The sequence below is a fragment of the Toxorhynchites rutilus genome, chromosome 2, assembly GCF_029784135.1.
Source record: "Toxorhynchites rutilus septentrionalis strain SRP chromosome 2, ASM2978413v1, whole genome shotgun sequence".
Taxonomy (NCBI): domain Eukaryota; kingdom Metazoa; phylum Arthropoda; class Insecta; order Diptera; family Culicidae; genus Toxorhynchites; species Toxorhynchites rutilus.
Window position 1 is genome coordinate 241,425,516 of NC_073745.1, and position 17,789 is coordinate 241,443,304.

The 17,789-nt window shown below is 38.3% G+C and overlaps 1 protein-coding gene across 3 annotated transcripts in view; it reads right to left on the minus strand.

The window, feature by feature from the left end:
• Window positions 1-17,789, minus strand: part of LOC129764148 (cAMP-dependent protein kinase type I regulatory subunit) — a 159,563-nt gene that overhangs the window by 93,662 nt on the left and 48,112 nt on the right. Inside the window, exon 1 of one of the 3 annotated variants that reach the window (XM_055762966.1) lies at window positions 12,506-12,642. The exons of 1 other annotated variant lie outside the window; for it this stretch is intronic. The gene's annotated coding sequence lies outside the window, so the exon portion shown is untranslated. Of the gene's footprint in view, window positions 1-12,505; window positions 12,643-17,789 lie in introns of those variants that run through there. One more of the 3 variants, XM_055762967.1, reaches the window with a different exon arrangement.

A 17,789-nucleotide genomic window follows, 5' to 3' on the forward strand; every position in this document is an offset into this window, starting at 1 on the left:
AATATGTGAAAATTAACGTTAAAAGACATTTCTATAGATCTGCACACTTTTACAGACTTTTCCACATTTTTAACAGACATTCACATGTTTTTACAGCCTTTTTTTAAAAATCATCTGGCATCTCTTCCTTCCACATTTAACCGAATATTTTCAAAACGCAGGAGTAAACATTTACGTGACTCTGACTTCGTTTGTTTTTATTTCGTTCGGAAAAACGTTATGTCAAAGAGAGGGGACATTAAAAATGCGTTACTCAGTGAAAGGCTGAGATGCTCTTTCAGAGATGCAATGGTTAATTGAACAATTGACGGAAAAATGTAGTTCGTTCATTTTATAATTTTAATTATTTTTGCCCTTGACAACAATACCTCTTTTATAGTGTTGATTATCATAAGAAAAATAACACTCCTGATCGTTGGATCTCTTTTGACATTTCATTGGATCTTTTTTGACAGCCGTTTTGATTCAGTCCGCACTACCTAGGTTTTAACTACAGATGCTATAAAATTCTTCGAACAATGCAAATAAATTATTATAATTGAAGTACTGGATTGGATTATTTTTTCTCAAAGTTTTGTCACTTTCTTTTTTTGCTGGAGCAGTGATCTAAATGTTTTGTTTTGACGGTCCAGTAGAACTTGAGATATCGTGTACGCCAGTTTGAAAAAAATAGTTTCGAAAAAAACGCGTTTGAAGTCAATTGTTATGGCCGAACTAGATTATATACCGTATCACTAACATGGCTATAACTCGAGAAATATTGGTATTTTCTTGGGTATATTTTTGAATGTCTAAACTTCATAAATATAAAGAAAAAAAATATTTTTTTCAATTTCTATACTAGCGTACTTTTTGGAGTACTTTAAGACAAACAGAACTCGAAACAAAAAAAGTTCAAGAACTCTGTCACTGATCAAATTTGACCATATGTACAGAAAGCTTTTTTTCAGATGTGATCTTCTATTAAATTCCGGATATATGATTTCTTTTAATGTGAGAAAGGGCTATGGTGGGATAGCCAATGTTCCAAGCTTTATGTAGAAAAATCGAATGCATTTAAAGCTTTTCGGAAACGTGGAACCCCTGAAAATTTTCAAACGTATTTAGCCCTTGAAGACCAATTTAAAAACTTAATCAAAGGGAAAAAACGTGCTTATTGGCGAAATTTCGTGGGAGGTTTGTCACGAGAAACGTCAATGAAAAAATTATGGAAAGTGGCTCGAAACATGAGAAATCGCTCTTCAACGAATGAAAGCGAAGAATATTCACATCGATGGATTTTTAATTTTGCACGGAAGGTTTGTCCTGATTCCGCTCCTGTGCAAAAAATTGTTCGAGATATACCACAAGGTAGGTGCGATCTTGATTCCGAGTTTTCGATGGTAGAATTCTCTCTTGCTCTGCTTTCATGTAACAATTCTGCTCCGGGATCGGATAGAATTAAGTTCAACTTGCTGAAAAACCTCCCTGATGTGGTGAAACATCGCTTGTTGAATTTATTCAATCGGTTTCTGGAGAATAATATTGTTCCAGATGATTGGAGACAAGTACGAGTTATAGCTATTCAAAAACCCGGAAAACCCGCGTCCGACTTCAATTCGTACCGCCCAATAGCAATGCTGTCTTGTATACGGAAATTGTTGGAGAAAATGATCTTGTTTCGCCTTGATCGATGGGTTGAAATGAATGGCCTACTCTCAGATACACAATATGGGTTCCGCAGGGGCAAGGGGACGAATGATTGTCTTGCGTTGCTTTCTTCAGAAATTCAAATGGCTTACGCCGAAAAAAAACAAATGGCTTCAGTATTCTTGGACATAAAGGGGGCCTTCGATTCTGTTTCAATAGAGGTTTTGTCGGACAAATTACACTCTCGGGGTCTGCCGCCTCTATTGAATAATATGTTATATAACTTGCTTTGTGAGAAACATTTGAACTTTTCTCACGGAGATTCGGCAGTAAGTCGGTTCTCTTACATGGGCCTCCCCCAGGGCTCATGTTTAAGCCCCCTTTTGTACAACTTCTATGTAAGCGACATCGACAATTGCCTTACACAAAATTGCAGCCTAAGACAACTTGCAGATGATGGAGTGGTGTCTGTCGTAGGACCAAACGAATCCGACCTGCAAGGACCCTTACAAGATACTTTGAACAATTTTTCAACCTGGTCCATTGGGCTAGGGATCGAATTCTCCACGGAGAAAACAGAGATGGTGGTTTTTTCTAGGAAGCATAGACCAGCAAAACCAAAGCTTCAACTTTTGGGTAAACCGATCACTCATGCTATGTCATTCAAGTATCTTGGGGTCTGGTTCGACTCCAAATGTACTTGGGGGGCCCATATTAGGTATCTGAGTAAAAAATGTCAACAAAGAATAAACTTTCTCCGTACAATTACCGGCACCTGGTGGGGAGCCCACCCAGAAGATCTTATAATGTTGTATCGAACAACTATTCTCTCAGTGATGGAGTATGGCAGTTTCTGTTTTCAATCAGCTGCCAAAACACACTTAATTAAACTCGAGCGAATTCAGTATCTTTGTCTCCGTATCGCGTTGGGATGTATGCCCTCAACACATACCATGAGCCTCGAGGTTTTGGCAGGCCTACTCCCACTAAAAGATCGCTTCAATTTATTATCTCTTCGGTTCTTCATCCGGTGTAAGGTCATGAACCCATTGGTGATCGGAAATTTTGAGCAGCTGATCGAGCTAAATTTTCACTCCGGATTCATGAGTTCATATCATGAATTCATCTCCATGCAGGTTGATCCTTCTTCGTATATTCCCAACCGTGTTTGTTTCCCTGACTACATCAATTCCTCTGTGCATTTTGATCTGTCCATGAAGCAAGATATCCATGGATATTCAGATTACCAACGATCGAGGATCGCTCCAACGATCTTCGATGAAAAGTATGGGGGTATCAATTGTGATAATATGTACTTTACTGATGGGTCCACTATAAACGAGTCCACAGGATTTGGAGTGTTCAACGAATTTTTTAGCACCTCACACAGTCTTCAGAATCCTTGCTCAGTGTATATTGCTGAATTGGCAGCAATTCATTGGGCGCTGGACAGCGTCGCCTCACGACCTGTTGAACACTATTACATTGTAACGGATAGTCTTAGCTCTGTCGAAGCTATCCGTTCAGTGAGGCCGGAAAAGCACTCGCCGTACTTCCTTGAGAGAATACGAAAAATTTTGAGTGCTTTATCCAGACGCTGTTATGTCATTACCTTTATCTGGGTCCCTTCACATTGCTCCATTCCGGGTAATGAGAGGGCTGACTCATTAGCAAAGGTAGGTGCAATTGAAGGCGATATTTATCAGCGTCAAATCGCCTTCAATGAATTTTATTCTTTAGTCCGCAAAAATACCATCGCTAACTGGCAACGCAAGTGGAATGAAGATGAATTGGGCCGGTGGTTTCACTCGATTATCCCTAAGGTTAGCCTCAAACCGTGGTTCAAAAGTCTGGACTTGAGTCGGGACTTTATTCGCACCTTCTCCCGACTCATGTCCAATCACTGTTCGTTAGATGCACTACTCTTCCGTTTCAATCTTGCCAGCAGCAATCTCTGCGTTTGTGGCCAAGGTTATCACGACATCGAGCACATTGTTTGGTCGTGCGAGGTGTATCTGGTCGCCAGATCGAATTTAAAAAACTCCCTTCGGGCCCGAGGAAGACAGCCCAATGTGCCGGTGAGAGATGTGTTGGCTCGGTTAGACCTTGATTACATGTCCCATATATATGTTTTCCTTAAAGCTATAGATCTTCGTGTGTGATTGTCCCTACATCCTTATACCCTCCTTTCCTTCCTTTGCGGGTAATTCGTCCCCTTGCTATAAATAGTAGAATAAGTTGAAATGTAAATACACTATAGATATACGAATAGATTTATAAATTGGGTGTTCATCAACATTGTTACAATTTCCTTATATCCCATCCTTCTCCTAAAAATATGTCACCCTCCTAAACTCGAGTACACCGCGAGTAATCGGTTTTCCACCTTACTAACCATAGATGTAAGAAAATTGTTTATATATATAGTGTTAAAATTATATTTAAGAATTCGGCTCCTTTAAACTTAAGTAACTGAGCCTGTAAAAATAAACGAATTAAAAAAAAAAAAAAATGTGAGAAAGGTGTTTGCGGTTTTCGAGGGGATGAATCAAAAGTTGAAATCTTCTTTTATATTCAATAAATACATTCACAATGATAATGCACCAACGCTAAAATTACTGCAGAATAATCAATTCACAAATTGGTGAATTATTATATAAGAAGTTTATTTTGAAGGGAGCAGAAATAATTTTGAAGAATACACAAATCACTACTATGTAATATTTTTATCAAACCCCTTTTGCGAAAACTATTGTTCATGTATCTAAATGAAGCTTTAACTCATTAACGACCAGCTGTTCGAAAAATCGCACTAATCCTTTGTTAATTTCGAATGATTGGTCGTTAATCGATTTATTTCCCTTCTGTAATATTTTTGGACGAACCATTCGCAAAATGTCGGATGACAACAACTAAAAACCATTCATTCGATTTGTAGCTAGACACCGATGATAAGATGAACAGATTGCTCTTTTCTCCTGTAATCACGAACGAGTCCCGTGAGAGGATACTAAATTATGTTAATCCTATTGCTGGATAAACATAGGCATTCGTCGGAAGAAACATTTTACTTGGAGACACAAACATGGTTCAAAGAAAACGGAAGAGCTTCGCCGAAAAAAATCATTTCGATTAATGCCCACCGAATCAAGCATTCCACAATGTTCTTCATTAATATTGAAGCAGGATCTTCGCTTATCACAATACCATTACCGCGAAATCGACGCAGGACAGAAGAAGAAGAAATAAGATTGATACAACACTGTAATGGACGTTCCGATTCGTATTATGATAAAAGCGCAATGTCACAATTTTCATTCCGTTGCACAGTTTTGCCATGGCGAACATCATTATCATCATGACCATCGTTTTTTTCTGGAGCTGATTTGTCAGCACATGTTCTTTTGAAGGAATACAGGCAGTGTGCCAGACATGCCTTGATTTTATGGTCACAATAAAAACCAGGGTTTCCTGTTTGTATGATGCATTGACGATTTAATGAGAAGAATGAGCTTCGAATAGTTGTAAATCATTAAATTTTAAATTTTCCGGTAATTTTAATCAGAAATCTGAATTCTGAAATGAAATATGAAATCTGAAATCTAGAATCAGTTTATTGACGAATTTTATGTGGCACTGGAAAGGGACGCAAGAAGCTGCCAAAGAAGATTGTTTGAATTTTGCTGTCGTCACGAAAATAATACACAAACTGGCTATACATCGCAAATTGTTTCCTTGTGCTAATGTTACACACACACACTGTGGCTTCACAGACGGCTATATATTTGTTTTCACGTTATTCCATTCCAATTTGATCGCACTTCAACCTTTGGATTGCCATTGAGATCAAAATCGCACCGCCTGTGTATCATATTTTATTCATAACACTATACGAAACTATTTCGCTGTGTGTCATAAGCCTTTAAAAGACAATTTAAACATTTAAAACTTGAACTCTTGATCTCATGAAAAATCTATTGATTACTCGCTGGCTGGCGTTTTCATCTTTTTTTTCGGTTGTATATGCTCACACGGTACTTAGCTACGATTTACTTGGCAATTGTTGTGTTTGTGTGGAAAAACGGGAATGCTACCAATTTTCGAAAAATTGAACCATTTACGAATATTATGGTTTATAGTTATTTTCTGTTAAATTCGGTTTCGATTACCAAACAAATCTTGAAAATCTTTTCGCATAAGAGATACATGTTCACGTTAAAACTTTTTTTAAAAAACGTGACATGTTTTCTGATTTGACACCCTCAATGAAAGACGTAGATCTACGTCAAAAAAATCTTACCCCATGACATTCTGAATGCAACGATGAGACGATAGATAAATGATTCAATATTGACCTTCTGCTGAATTTCCGATATGAAATGTAAAGACGCGTCCACATTACGCCGAGCGGCCTTGGCCGCCCGGTAAAGCCGACTAAATGTGGACGTACCGCCCGGGCTTGCCGACGTGCCGAAAACCGACTCGTAACAAACCGAACCCAACCCGAAACAAGTGGGTCCGGTTCGAGAAAGTCGAACCAAAACAAAACGAAGTAAATTAGCGTTGACGACATTGTGCTTCGTGTGTTCGTGACGGCTTCGTACATCCGATGGGACTTCGGCTTCATGCATCCGATGTGGCGTCCACATTACATAACGAACCGAATATGCCGCCTGGTACAGGCCGATCGGTATCATTCGGCATAATGTGGACGCGCCTTAACATTTATGCAAAAATTAAACTCTTGAAGTCAACCCATGAAGATCCACTCGAAAGGCACCGAATCAGCGATTCCTTCCCTCAATATTTCACACAACGTAACGACACAACGGTAACAACAACGGCAAAGAAAGGTCGAAAATGCTGAACCACGTTAATGTTCTCCTTCTGTCGGTTTTCTCTCAATCGCTAAATAATTAGCACACCCATTCATTTACTACAATTGCCAACCGCTCCGTAAAGCGCATGCAACTGGGTCATGGTTTGTTGAGTCTCAGAAAGCCCAGAAATCACACCACACCAGCAGTGGTATTGTTTTCTTGGCCATATCCTGGGCACGTTACGTTACACGTCTGGAAGTCACGAAATGAAATGGAGCCGTAGGCGTGAGCATGATGTGCAGCTGTTCGGGGTGAACTTTCGCTCTTTCATTACCCCGCCGTCAATGCCCGTCAGCCACTGGGCATTGTCGTCTTGGCGCCAAAGTAATTGACTGGTTTTTGGTGGATAAGTCGTGTGTTGTGGTTGTGGTGGCTCTCCTTTCTGTGATATGTATAATCATCTGAGGGTTTTTTTATTCAGGCCGAATGCAAAGAAAATTTTTTTGAAGATGTGTTTTGAAAAAGAAAGGGCGAAAAATACCTACTCATATAAATTTCAGCAAAACATTCTTATGTATTTAATGCTTATTCTCATAATCAGAAAAACCCTTCTAGTCTCAGTCTTCAGTTTTTTTAGTTTTCAGTTCATTAACTTCCAGTTTATTAGTATTCAGTTTGTACGAATTTAGTATCTTAGTCCTCAGTTTGCTATTTACAATTTGCAGTTTGGAGTTTGCAGGAAATTTATGCAGTCTTTATGTTTTCAGTTTACTGGTTTTCAGATTATTCGTGTTCGATATTGTAGTTTTCAGTTTACAGTTCGCAGTTTTGAGGTTTGAGATTTTCAGTTCTCAGTTTTTTAGCTTTTAGTTTTTTAGTTTTCAGTTTGCGGTATTCAGTTTGTTAGTATTAAATTTTTTCATCTTCAGTTTTTTTTAGTTTTCAGTTTATTAACATCCAGTTTATTGTTGTTCATAATACAAATAGCTACTCATATGAATTTCAGCAATACATTCATAGGTATTTAATGCTTATTCTCATAATCATAAAACCATTCTATTACTCGGTAGTCTAATTTTTCTTCGCTTTCCCTTCGATTCTGTATTCAGATTTCAGAATCGGTTTCCGTTATTAATTTTAATTTTTTTTTAATTTCTAGTTTATTAGTCTTGTTTTGTAATATTCAGTTTTCTAGAATTCAGTTTTTTAGTATTCAGTTTTTACTATTCAGTTCATTAACTTCCAGTAGTATTCAGTTTTTTTTTAAATTCAGTGTCTTAGTTTGCAGTTTGTAATTTGCAATTTACAGTTTGCAGGAAGTTTAACCAGTTTTCATGTTTTCATTTTACTGGGTTTCAGATTATTTGTGTTCGATGTTTTAGTTTTCAGTGTGCGGTTTGCAGTTCACAATTTGCGTTTTTCAATTTGCTGTTCAAAGTTTTGAGGAGAAAATCGACTGAACAACATCGTTGCTGGGCGAGCTGGACGGCGAGGGATCGTATGCCTTTCTCAAGGCAATGAGGATGGAGGAGTAATATGATGGATAAAGTTACACAATTGTTTGGGGAATCATCAAGCTAGGCTATCGTCAGCTCACCAAGAAAATAAATGTTCTGGAATTTTGTCAGTGATTTAGTTTCGCATGACGGTAGGAAAACTCTCTCCACAAAAAATGACAGCTAAGCTAATCTAGACTGGCAATATTAACAGAAAGTGTTTCTGTTGAGAAGAGCGCAAAACAGAGATAAATGTGTGTATATTTAGTTGCTTCAAGCCATCGATATATGGATATTTGTGTGCGTACGTGCGTGCTTCATAATCCGTACGTAATAATAGTGCATCTTCGCTACGCTGAAACCCCATTTGTATCTGCTCCCGTGTGCATTGGCCCTGTAACGATGCAACAATCGCCTAATTTTTTTATGCTGTGATTGACAATTGTTTTGTGTTGCAAATTATGCAGTTGTAATGATAAATATAAATAAGGAGGGGAGACAACGGGAGGGAAATATTTACACTAGGGTATAAGTAATGAATCTTTTTTGAGGCAAATATTCAGCCTTTTTCCAAGCAGTTAACATTGTTTGTTTTCTGTCATCAATGCATTGAACTGACGCTATGGTGAAGCAGGTTTTAAGGTTGTGCACCAAAAAATTATTTGGGGAATACCAAGTTATTCAATAAGTTATATTAAGTCATTAGTTTATTTGGGCTCGTGTGCCAGTCGCAAAACTGCTTTCAACTAGGATTGCATTTACACTAATCTTGATCATAAAGAAGCACTGCTACTCTTTTCGAGTTTGTTGAGATTAGCAGATAAAGTTTATTTCGTTTATATAGTCACCAAGAAAGTAAATGCCGTTCTGGAATTTTTTATGTGATTTGGTTTCGCTTTGCCAGTAGCAAAACTTTCTCCACTATGGATGACAGCTGCGCTTATCTCGAGCATGTATTGTTCTGCGAGCACAAGAATTAATCATCAAAAAATTATCGTCAAATGATTCTACAATAAAAAAACATTTCAGGGTGTCCAAACCGGTAGAATGGTTATTTTAAAATTTTCGTAGCATTTTAAAATAATATCCGCAGTTATAAACAAGCGACTTGAATTAAACCACAGCATAGTTCTATGTCAACAATGCGGTCGTGTCTTGAATACAACCTCCTATAATTTTTTAGTTTTCAGTCTATTAGCTTTCAGTTTATTCAGTTAGTAATTTGCAATTTGCAGTTTCCATTTTTGGTTTTTTTTTGTTTACAGTTTTTTAGTTTGCAGTTTACAGTTTGCACTTTGCAGTTTGCGGATCACAGTTTGCAGTTTTCATTTTCTGTTTTAGGTTTTTTTCAATTTTTCCCAGTTTTTTTTAGTATTTTTGTTTTCACTTTTTTTTAATTTTTGATTTCAGATTCCGGGTTCTAATTTCGGATTCCGGATTCAGATTCCGTTCCCGATTTAGTTTCCAGATTCAAATTCTTGATTCTGATTACGGATTCCAGATTCAGATTCTAGATTCAGAATTCAGATTCAGATTCCGAATTCAGATTTCGGATTCAGATTCTAGATTAAGATTCCAGACTCAGGGTCTGGATTTAGATTTCCTTTTCGGATTCCAGATACAGATTCTGGAATCAGGTTCTAGATTTAGATTCAGGATTCAGACTTCAAATTCAGATTTCAGGTTCGGGTTGATAATTCCAGATCTCAAATTCAAATACCTCATTCCAGATTCAGATTCCAGATTAAGCTCGTGGATTCAGATTCCAGATATAGATTCCAGATTCAAACTCCGGATTCAATTCTCAGATTCAGCCTCGAATTCCGGTCCCAGATCCAGATTCCGAATTCTGATTCTAGATACAGAATTCGGATTCAGATTCTAGATTCAAATTCCGGATTCAGAGTCCGGAATCGGATTCCAGATTCAGTTTCTAGATTTAGATTCTAGATTCAGACTCCAAGTACAAATTCCTGATTTCAGATTTCAGATTCTGATTACTGATTCCAGATTTCAGATTCAATTGCCTGATTCCAGATTCAGATTCCAGGTTAAGCTTCCGGATTGAAATTCCGGAATCAATTTTTTAAATTCAGCTCCCGAATTCAGATTTAGAATTCAGATCCCAGATCCAGATTCCGAATTCTCGGTTCAAATTCCGGATTCAGATTCCAAACTCAAATTCCTGTTTCAGATTCTGGCTTCAAATTCCAGATTAAGCTTTCGGTTTCAGGTTCTAGATTTAGATTCCAGATTCAGACTCCAAATACAGATTCCTGATTTCAGATTCAAAACCCCGAATTCAGATAATCCAGATAATCCAGATACAGATTCGAGATTCAAATACCGGATTCAGTTTTCAGATTCAGCTTCCGAATTCAGATTCCAGATCCAGATTCCGAATTCTGATTCTAGATACAGATTCTAGATTCTAATTCCGGATTCAGATTCTAGATTTTGCCATACAAATGAAGCATAAATTTCTGCATAACTCGAAAACTAATCAATCAAATGGTGCTAAATTCCACATAAGAAGGTTTTAGGGGGCACGAAACGTTTCTATGGTGAGTAGACACTCCTTCCCCTCTCTAAGAGGGGGCTGCCATACGAATGAAATACAAATTTCTGCATAACTCGAAAACTAATCAATCAAATGGAGCCAAATTTGGCATGTGAAGGTTTAAGGGGGCACGAAACGTTTCTATGATGAATAGACACTTCTTCCCCTCTCCAAGACGGGGGCTGCCATACAAATGAGGCATAAATTTCTCCATAATTCAAGAACTAATCAAGAAAACAGAACCAAATTGGGCATGTGAAGGTTTTAGTGTACCCGTGGCCGAGTGGTTAGCGTCTCACATTATCATGCCGGGTGTTCGGGTTCGATTCCCGTTCTGGACGGGGAAATTTTTCGTCAAAGAAATTTCCTCCGACTTGCACTCTGGTCACGCGTATTCTAAAGCTTGCCGTTTAGAATACATTCAAGGCGTGTTATTCGGCTTAAGAAATCTCAACTAAATATTGATAAATGACACTAGCTAATGTATACGTTGCGACGGCAAAAGTTCCACAGGGAACGTTAACGTCACTCAAGAAGAAGGGTTTTTGGGGACAATAAACACTTCTATAATGAATAGACACTCTTCCTTTCTCTCTAAGGGGGACACCCAACTTCTATCTTTTTCAATTTCGATGCAATATTATTTGAAACTATTCCTGGTGAATCTTCAGTTAGAATCTACAAAAATCAAAATTTTTACTTCATTTTTACTTACTTCAGATTCAATTTCCGGACTTAAATTGCAGATTCAAATTTCAGATTAAAATTCCGAATTCCGATTCCAAATTTCAGTTTCAGATTCCAGATTCAGAATCAAGATTCAGACTCCAGATTGAGATTCTAAATTTCAGATTCGGATATCTGATTCAAATTCCTAAGTCAGATGCCAGATTCAGATTGCAGATGCAAATTCCGGATTCCGTATTATAATTCCATACTCAGATTCTGGATTTGAATTCCCGATTACAGATTCATAGTCTCCAGATTCTGGTTCCCAATTTGGAGTTCAGATTTCAAATTTGTATATTAAGCACAAATTCCAGATTCCAGGAGCAATCGATCATCGTTGCGTTTATGATCAGATCGAGATTCCAAGTAGCCCGACAAGATTTTACGAAGAACAGGAGTAAACAAAAAGGATTTTCTATTGTTCCGTTAACCAAGAAACAGCAAAATCCAATCCAACCCGTATGAATACGATTCAATGAATAAGCAGTCTCGATCATTTTTCTGGAATTGATTTTATGGAAGTGATTACTTCTTAATTGTTTCATAAAGGATCTTATTTTTCCGACCAGCTTTGAAATCGTAATTAATTCTAGTTTCTGAAAATATTGAGATTTTGAATGAGATCTCATATTAGGGAGAATACAAGCGACGGAAACATACAAGCAACGAAACAATTTAGCTTTCAACATATTCTGCGAAAATCCGAAACATATCCTTCTTCAGTTATCCACCCTTGTATGTAACATAGTACTGACAGTCGATCTCATATAGATCAATTGTCAATGGTATGATAAACTTCAGTCAAAGAGGGACCGACCGCTCACAAATCGACACGCACTGACCCAGCCAACGGACAACCGACTGATCGAGGAACAAAATAAACAAACTCAGATCAGTGTTCGTTCAGTTCAATCCAAATCCAATCACAATACGCACTCACGACATCCGTTTTCAGAATCTCACCAACATTTGTCTTGAAGCATTATTAATGGCACGGTATATGATCATAATCGTAAAAATTTATGGCTAATCAAAATTCGAATGTTGGAGAATTTGGAAACATGCCAAAATATTATTGTATAATTTTCAGCAGGCATGCCACTAACAACTGTTTATTATAATCATTAAAAAAACAGTATGTGAACTCCGTATTCGGAATTTCGTTGGCAGAAAAAAAAACAAAATCACAACAGTGCATCACCACTTTTTCCGTATTTCACAAATCAATCCCAATCAATCATGTATCGATCAACAGCTTCCGGTGTACACACCACAACAACCTTGACGGATAGTGTGTGATTGTGTAACACACTCTAAAGTTCTGCAAATCTCCGTTTTAGCACTGGCACGTTTTTCTACGCAAAATAGAACAAGAAACTGCTCGGAAACAATCAACCAGCAGACGCAAGCTCAAATTGAAAACTGAACGTGAGAATTATCCTTACACAGCTTGCGAGTTTCGATCTTTGCTCAACACTCTCACCAAGAACACACCTCTGAATGACTCTCGACTTCCATTATCTGAATCGTCCCGACAAGTCCCGTCCCGATCAGAGCGCGTTTCCCTCGGGGCAAACATCGGCGGAAAAACACCAGGCAAAACTCCATCAAACACGTCCTGACATTAGGGATAGACGAGAGGAGAGGTGAAATTCGCACGAACCGAGCCAAAAGCTATGACGTCAATGGCGGTGCTTCCTTGCGGCAATCTTCAGTAAATATTCAAGAGCTTCCACGTGCAAGTAATAACACGGCGCCTAGGAAAAGTATTCCGACCTTTGCGTCGAGAGCGAATTCTAATTAATAATATTTACGTTCGGTGTGTTCCTTAGAATAATTAGCGGTACCGGTTTGGCGCGCGCGGAACTCTTCTCTCATCGACTAAAACAAGAGCTGTCGGGGCGTCGTCGGTCGTCTCATACGAATAAACACGTGCAAAGCTTCCATTACAAAACAATACCATCCGCTGAGAGGGAGAGAGGATGCCATCCTGTCGCGTCAGAATATGAGATGGAGCGACTGTTTTCCCACGCACAGCCAGAGAGCGCTGGTTGTTTACATCCGCCTGTGGGTGGATGTTTTGTAATGAATGGGTATCAAACAAATAAACAACCGGAGAATCGTTGCTGAGCTTTCACGAATACATGTCCATGACGGGGAAACTTTGGTTGAAAGCTTTTACTCTCCGGTTTCGGAGTGGGGCAACACAAGGCCGAACGTCTTGAATGTCAAGTTCAAATGGGGATTGAATTCAAAAGACGGAAAGACAGTGCTGTCTTGCAAATGGAAATATGAACTACTGTACCGTTTGTTTTCCGGGATTGTTGAAATAAACATAAAGACTCGCGATGAATTAGGATAAAGCCTATTTTGGTAGTAAAGAAATTTGAATTTCAAGATTTACCAAGGTGTGTTACAAAAACATTCACTAATTTTTATAACCGCAATAAATGATTTATGCCGTTTTGTTTATTTTAAAACTTGATGGTGGTTACCACGTTTACAATCAAAATGCATATATGCTGGTATGTTTGGGCTCTTATTTTCAGAAATATATTCTTGCATGGATATAAGCATACACAATTCCATGACAATTTTTTACCGAGAAAAAATTATCAAGTATTGATCAAACCCTGTATATTTATTCGTAACAATTTAGACCCATATTTTTCTTCACCCTCAGTGTGCACCTTCCTGAACTAAGGTGGTCTGAAAAATTCACTTTTTGACGATTTTGTCGATTTTGACGAATACTGTTTGGAAAGCTCACACATTTCTACATAACTTTGAAAGCTTCAGAAAGCAATATTTTTTCAATCTATAAAGATATATGGGTTTTCCTTCCTTTTTGCCTAATATAGTTTTTGAATCGAATGGCCTTATAGTTTTTGTATTGTTTGACCGATTTCCAGCCTTTTATAGCGAAAGATAGATGTTTAGATTAACTTTTTAAGATATTTTGATCCAGGATATGCTTTTGACATATGACTATGTCTTTGATTTCTATATAGGGGGCCACCCTACGAAAAATGTAACGATTCATTAAGATTTTTTTTATTGCGACATATGTTGTGTTATATGCCATTAGACAGGAAATTTATCCAGCATTTTTTTTTTGCTTAAAACATGAACAGTGAATATAGTAAACAGTGTATAAACAGTATAAGTATAAGTTAACAATTTGGTGATTCAAATGGGTATGTTTTCTTTCGATTGCACTAACCAATCGATTTCCTCCCCGTTACTACGAGCAATCTTTTGCCTAAATTAGGGCGTTAGCTCACAATGTAATTTGATGCTTATAAAGGGTGTGTCACATCAAATTGCATCACGGAAAAAACGCTGTAGAAATTCGCCCAGTAGACCGATCCTTTTGAAAATTTTAGACAGTAAAATAAAAACTATCAAACAACTTTTGGCATTTTCTTTTTATTCATACTTCGAGCCCAAGCCCGTATGCTCGCACCTTCCTCTTTACCCCGTCCATAAGGTTCTGTACAACGTCAGGTTGTAGTTATTTTTGAACAGAAATCCATTTTCTCTTGAAATCCGCCTCCAATTTGACAACTTTTGGGTTCTTCCGGAGGGCCTGCTTCATAATCGCCCAATATTTCTCTATTGGGCGAAGCTCCGGCGCGTTGGGCGGGTTCATTTCCTTTGGCACGAAGGTGACCCCGTTGGATTCGTACCACTGGCCAACACGTCCTTTGAATAGTGGCACGAAGCGAGATCCGGCCAGAAGATGGTCGGGCCCTCGTGCTGCTTCAATAGTGGTAGTAAGCGCTTCTGTTGGCACTCCTTAAGGTAAACCTGCCCGTTTACCGTGCCGGTCATCACGAAGGGGGCGCTCCGCTTTCCGCAAGAGCAGATCGCTTGCCACACCATGCACTTTTTGGCAAACTTGGATAGTTTCTGCTTGCGAATCTCCTCCGGAACGCTGAATTTGTCCTCTGCGGAGAAGAACAACAGGCCCGGCAGCTGACGAAAGTCCGCTTTGACGTAGGTTTCGTCGTCCATTACCAGGCAATGCGGCTTCGTCAGCATTTCGGTGTACAGCTTCCGGGCTCGCGTCTTCCCCACCATGTTTTGCCTTTCGTCGTGGTTAGGAGCCTTCTGAACCTTGTATGTACGCAGGCCCTCCCGCTGCTTGGTCCACTGGACGAATGAACTTGACAAATTCAGCTTATTGGCGACATCCCGGACCGAACTTCTCGGATCACGTCTAAACTGCTTAACTACGCGCTTGTGATATTTTCACTGACGGAGCATCCATTTTTGCCGTTCTTCACCTTCCGGTCGATGGTTAGGTTCTCGAAGTATCGTTTTAGTACTCTGCTGACCGTGGATTGGACGATTCCCAGCATCTTACCGATGTCCCGATGTGACAACTCCGGATTCTCGGAATGAGTGCACAGGATTAATTCACGACGCTCTTTTTCGTTCGACGACATTTTTCCAAATTTACGAAAAATTGGCAGTGAAGCATGGCCAACGTGATCTATACACTCTTATCTGATTATAAGCGAGAGCTGAAGATATAATTCCTAAAAATTAAATTTCTACAGCGTTTTTTCCGTGATGCAATTTGATGTGACACACCCTTTAATGAACCACTTGCCTTTTACCGATACAGTCATGCCTCGGTATAAGGCAATTTTTTTTTCTCGTTACGTTATATCGAGTTTCGATATATCGAGACAAAAAAAATTTGATTGTAATTGTTGTTGTTGTTGATTGATTGATGTAAACCTGTTCATGGTTACTTAAAAATGCACAAAAACTTTTTATATCACTCAGCAGTATTTAAAAACCTTTCTAATGCCCATTTCAGATAATTATCGTAGACAAATATGATCAGTCGGCAGTTGGATATTCGGCTTTTTATTTGTGAATACGAAACTCGAAGACATTGCATTTGTGCATGAAGCGAATAAATGATTACATTTTAGAAGAAATAAACACATTTATACATAAAAATAATGAACTATGGATAAATTTTCCGTTTCCGTGGATATCTTTTAATAGAGATTCAAGTTTTCTGCAAATAATCTCCAACATGATTTTTTTTCTGATATGGATTCAACTACTTAAGGGAAGATCAGAGTTACTTAATGAGAACCTTTTAAGACCCGAGGATCAAGTCAGACTATTTAGGAACTCTTGAAACGTAAACAGGGTTGCTGACAATGTTATTGGAGTACATAAAATACCTTGCGACCAGTGTTGCCACACGTACGGATTTATCTGAAAAGGTACATATTTTTCGCTATTTTTGGTACAGATTCTGTACGATACATATTACAGAGTTTCTTCAAAAAGTACAGATTGGTACAGATTTATTCCGCGTGTGACATTTCTTGCATTTAAAGAAAGCAACATTAAGGTACATGACGATTTTTACGCCGCAGTATCGCTTCATAAGGACGAAATTGTATAAGCATCATCAAACACTCGAATGACTTGCAAATGTAAATGTAGTATTTGTAGTAAATAAATGAGTTTTTTTAGTTCTAACAAAATATATTGTTTCTGCAACGAATATTTTCGATGGTACAGATTTTTTGGTACAGATTTTTTGAAGAAAATGTACAGATGAGAAAGATTTTTAAACCCTCTGGTACAGATTAAAATGTGGCAACACTGCTTGCGACGAATCTTCTGAGAGTAACAGCTCATCGTTATGACAATCCATACAGAGTGATCGAACATTCTCGTTCAGCATGGGATGAATATGACCCCAACTTTCGTAATGGTTCAATCATGTGGCTCTCTGTGGCTATGGGAAACTGGCCAACAGTTTTTCAGGCAGAAACAACTGCAATAATATAATGTTTAAATGTCTGCCTCAAAAACAAATATAGACATGCTAACATCTGCATATTCTCAGAGTCAAGCGGTACTTAAAGCAGCACTTAAAGCTCTAAATGTCTTTGAATGCTCTTCAAAAATTGTCTGGGAATGCATTTCCCTTTTTACGGCAATTAAATCAGATAAGTTCGGTGCAATTGTACTGGATTCCTGGCCATTGCGGTATAAAGGGCAACGAGCGAGCAGATGAACTTGCCTTGATGAACGACTCAAACTCACCATTCACTGGTCCAGAACCATTCTGTGGACTTTCTGACTGTGTGTTGAAAAGTGAGCTGAATAAATGGGAAGACCGGGAAGTGACAGCCAATTGGATGGCTGCAAAAATTAAACAGCCGAAAAACTTTAATTCGCCGAGTATTAAAATTACTCAACAGCTGCTAAGCCTTAGTAAGAAATACTTCAGCACATTCACTAGTCTTGTAACAGGACACCGCCAGAGTAAATACCATCTTAAAAACATAGGTTTAGCACAAGATGATATTTGTCGCTTTTGTAATTCCGAAAGCGAAACCTCGAAACATTTGCTCTGTAACTGCGGAGCTCTAACTAGACGCAGACTTCAACACCTTGATAAAGCTATTCTGGAGCCCAAGGAAAGTTGGATTATAAAATTTTATCAAACAGATTATTCATGATTGGCACCTATCTCGCTATAGCTTTCAGTCTACTCCTACATCGATAAGC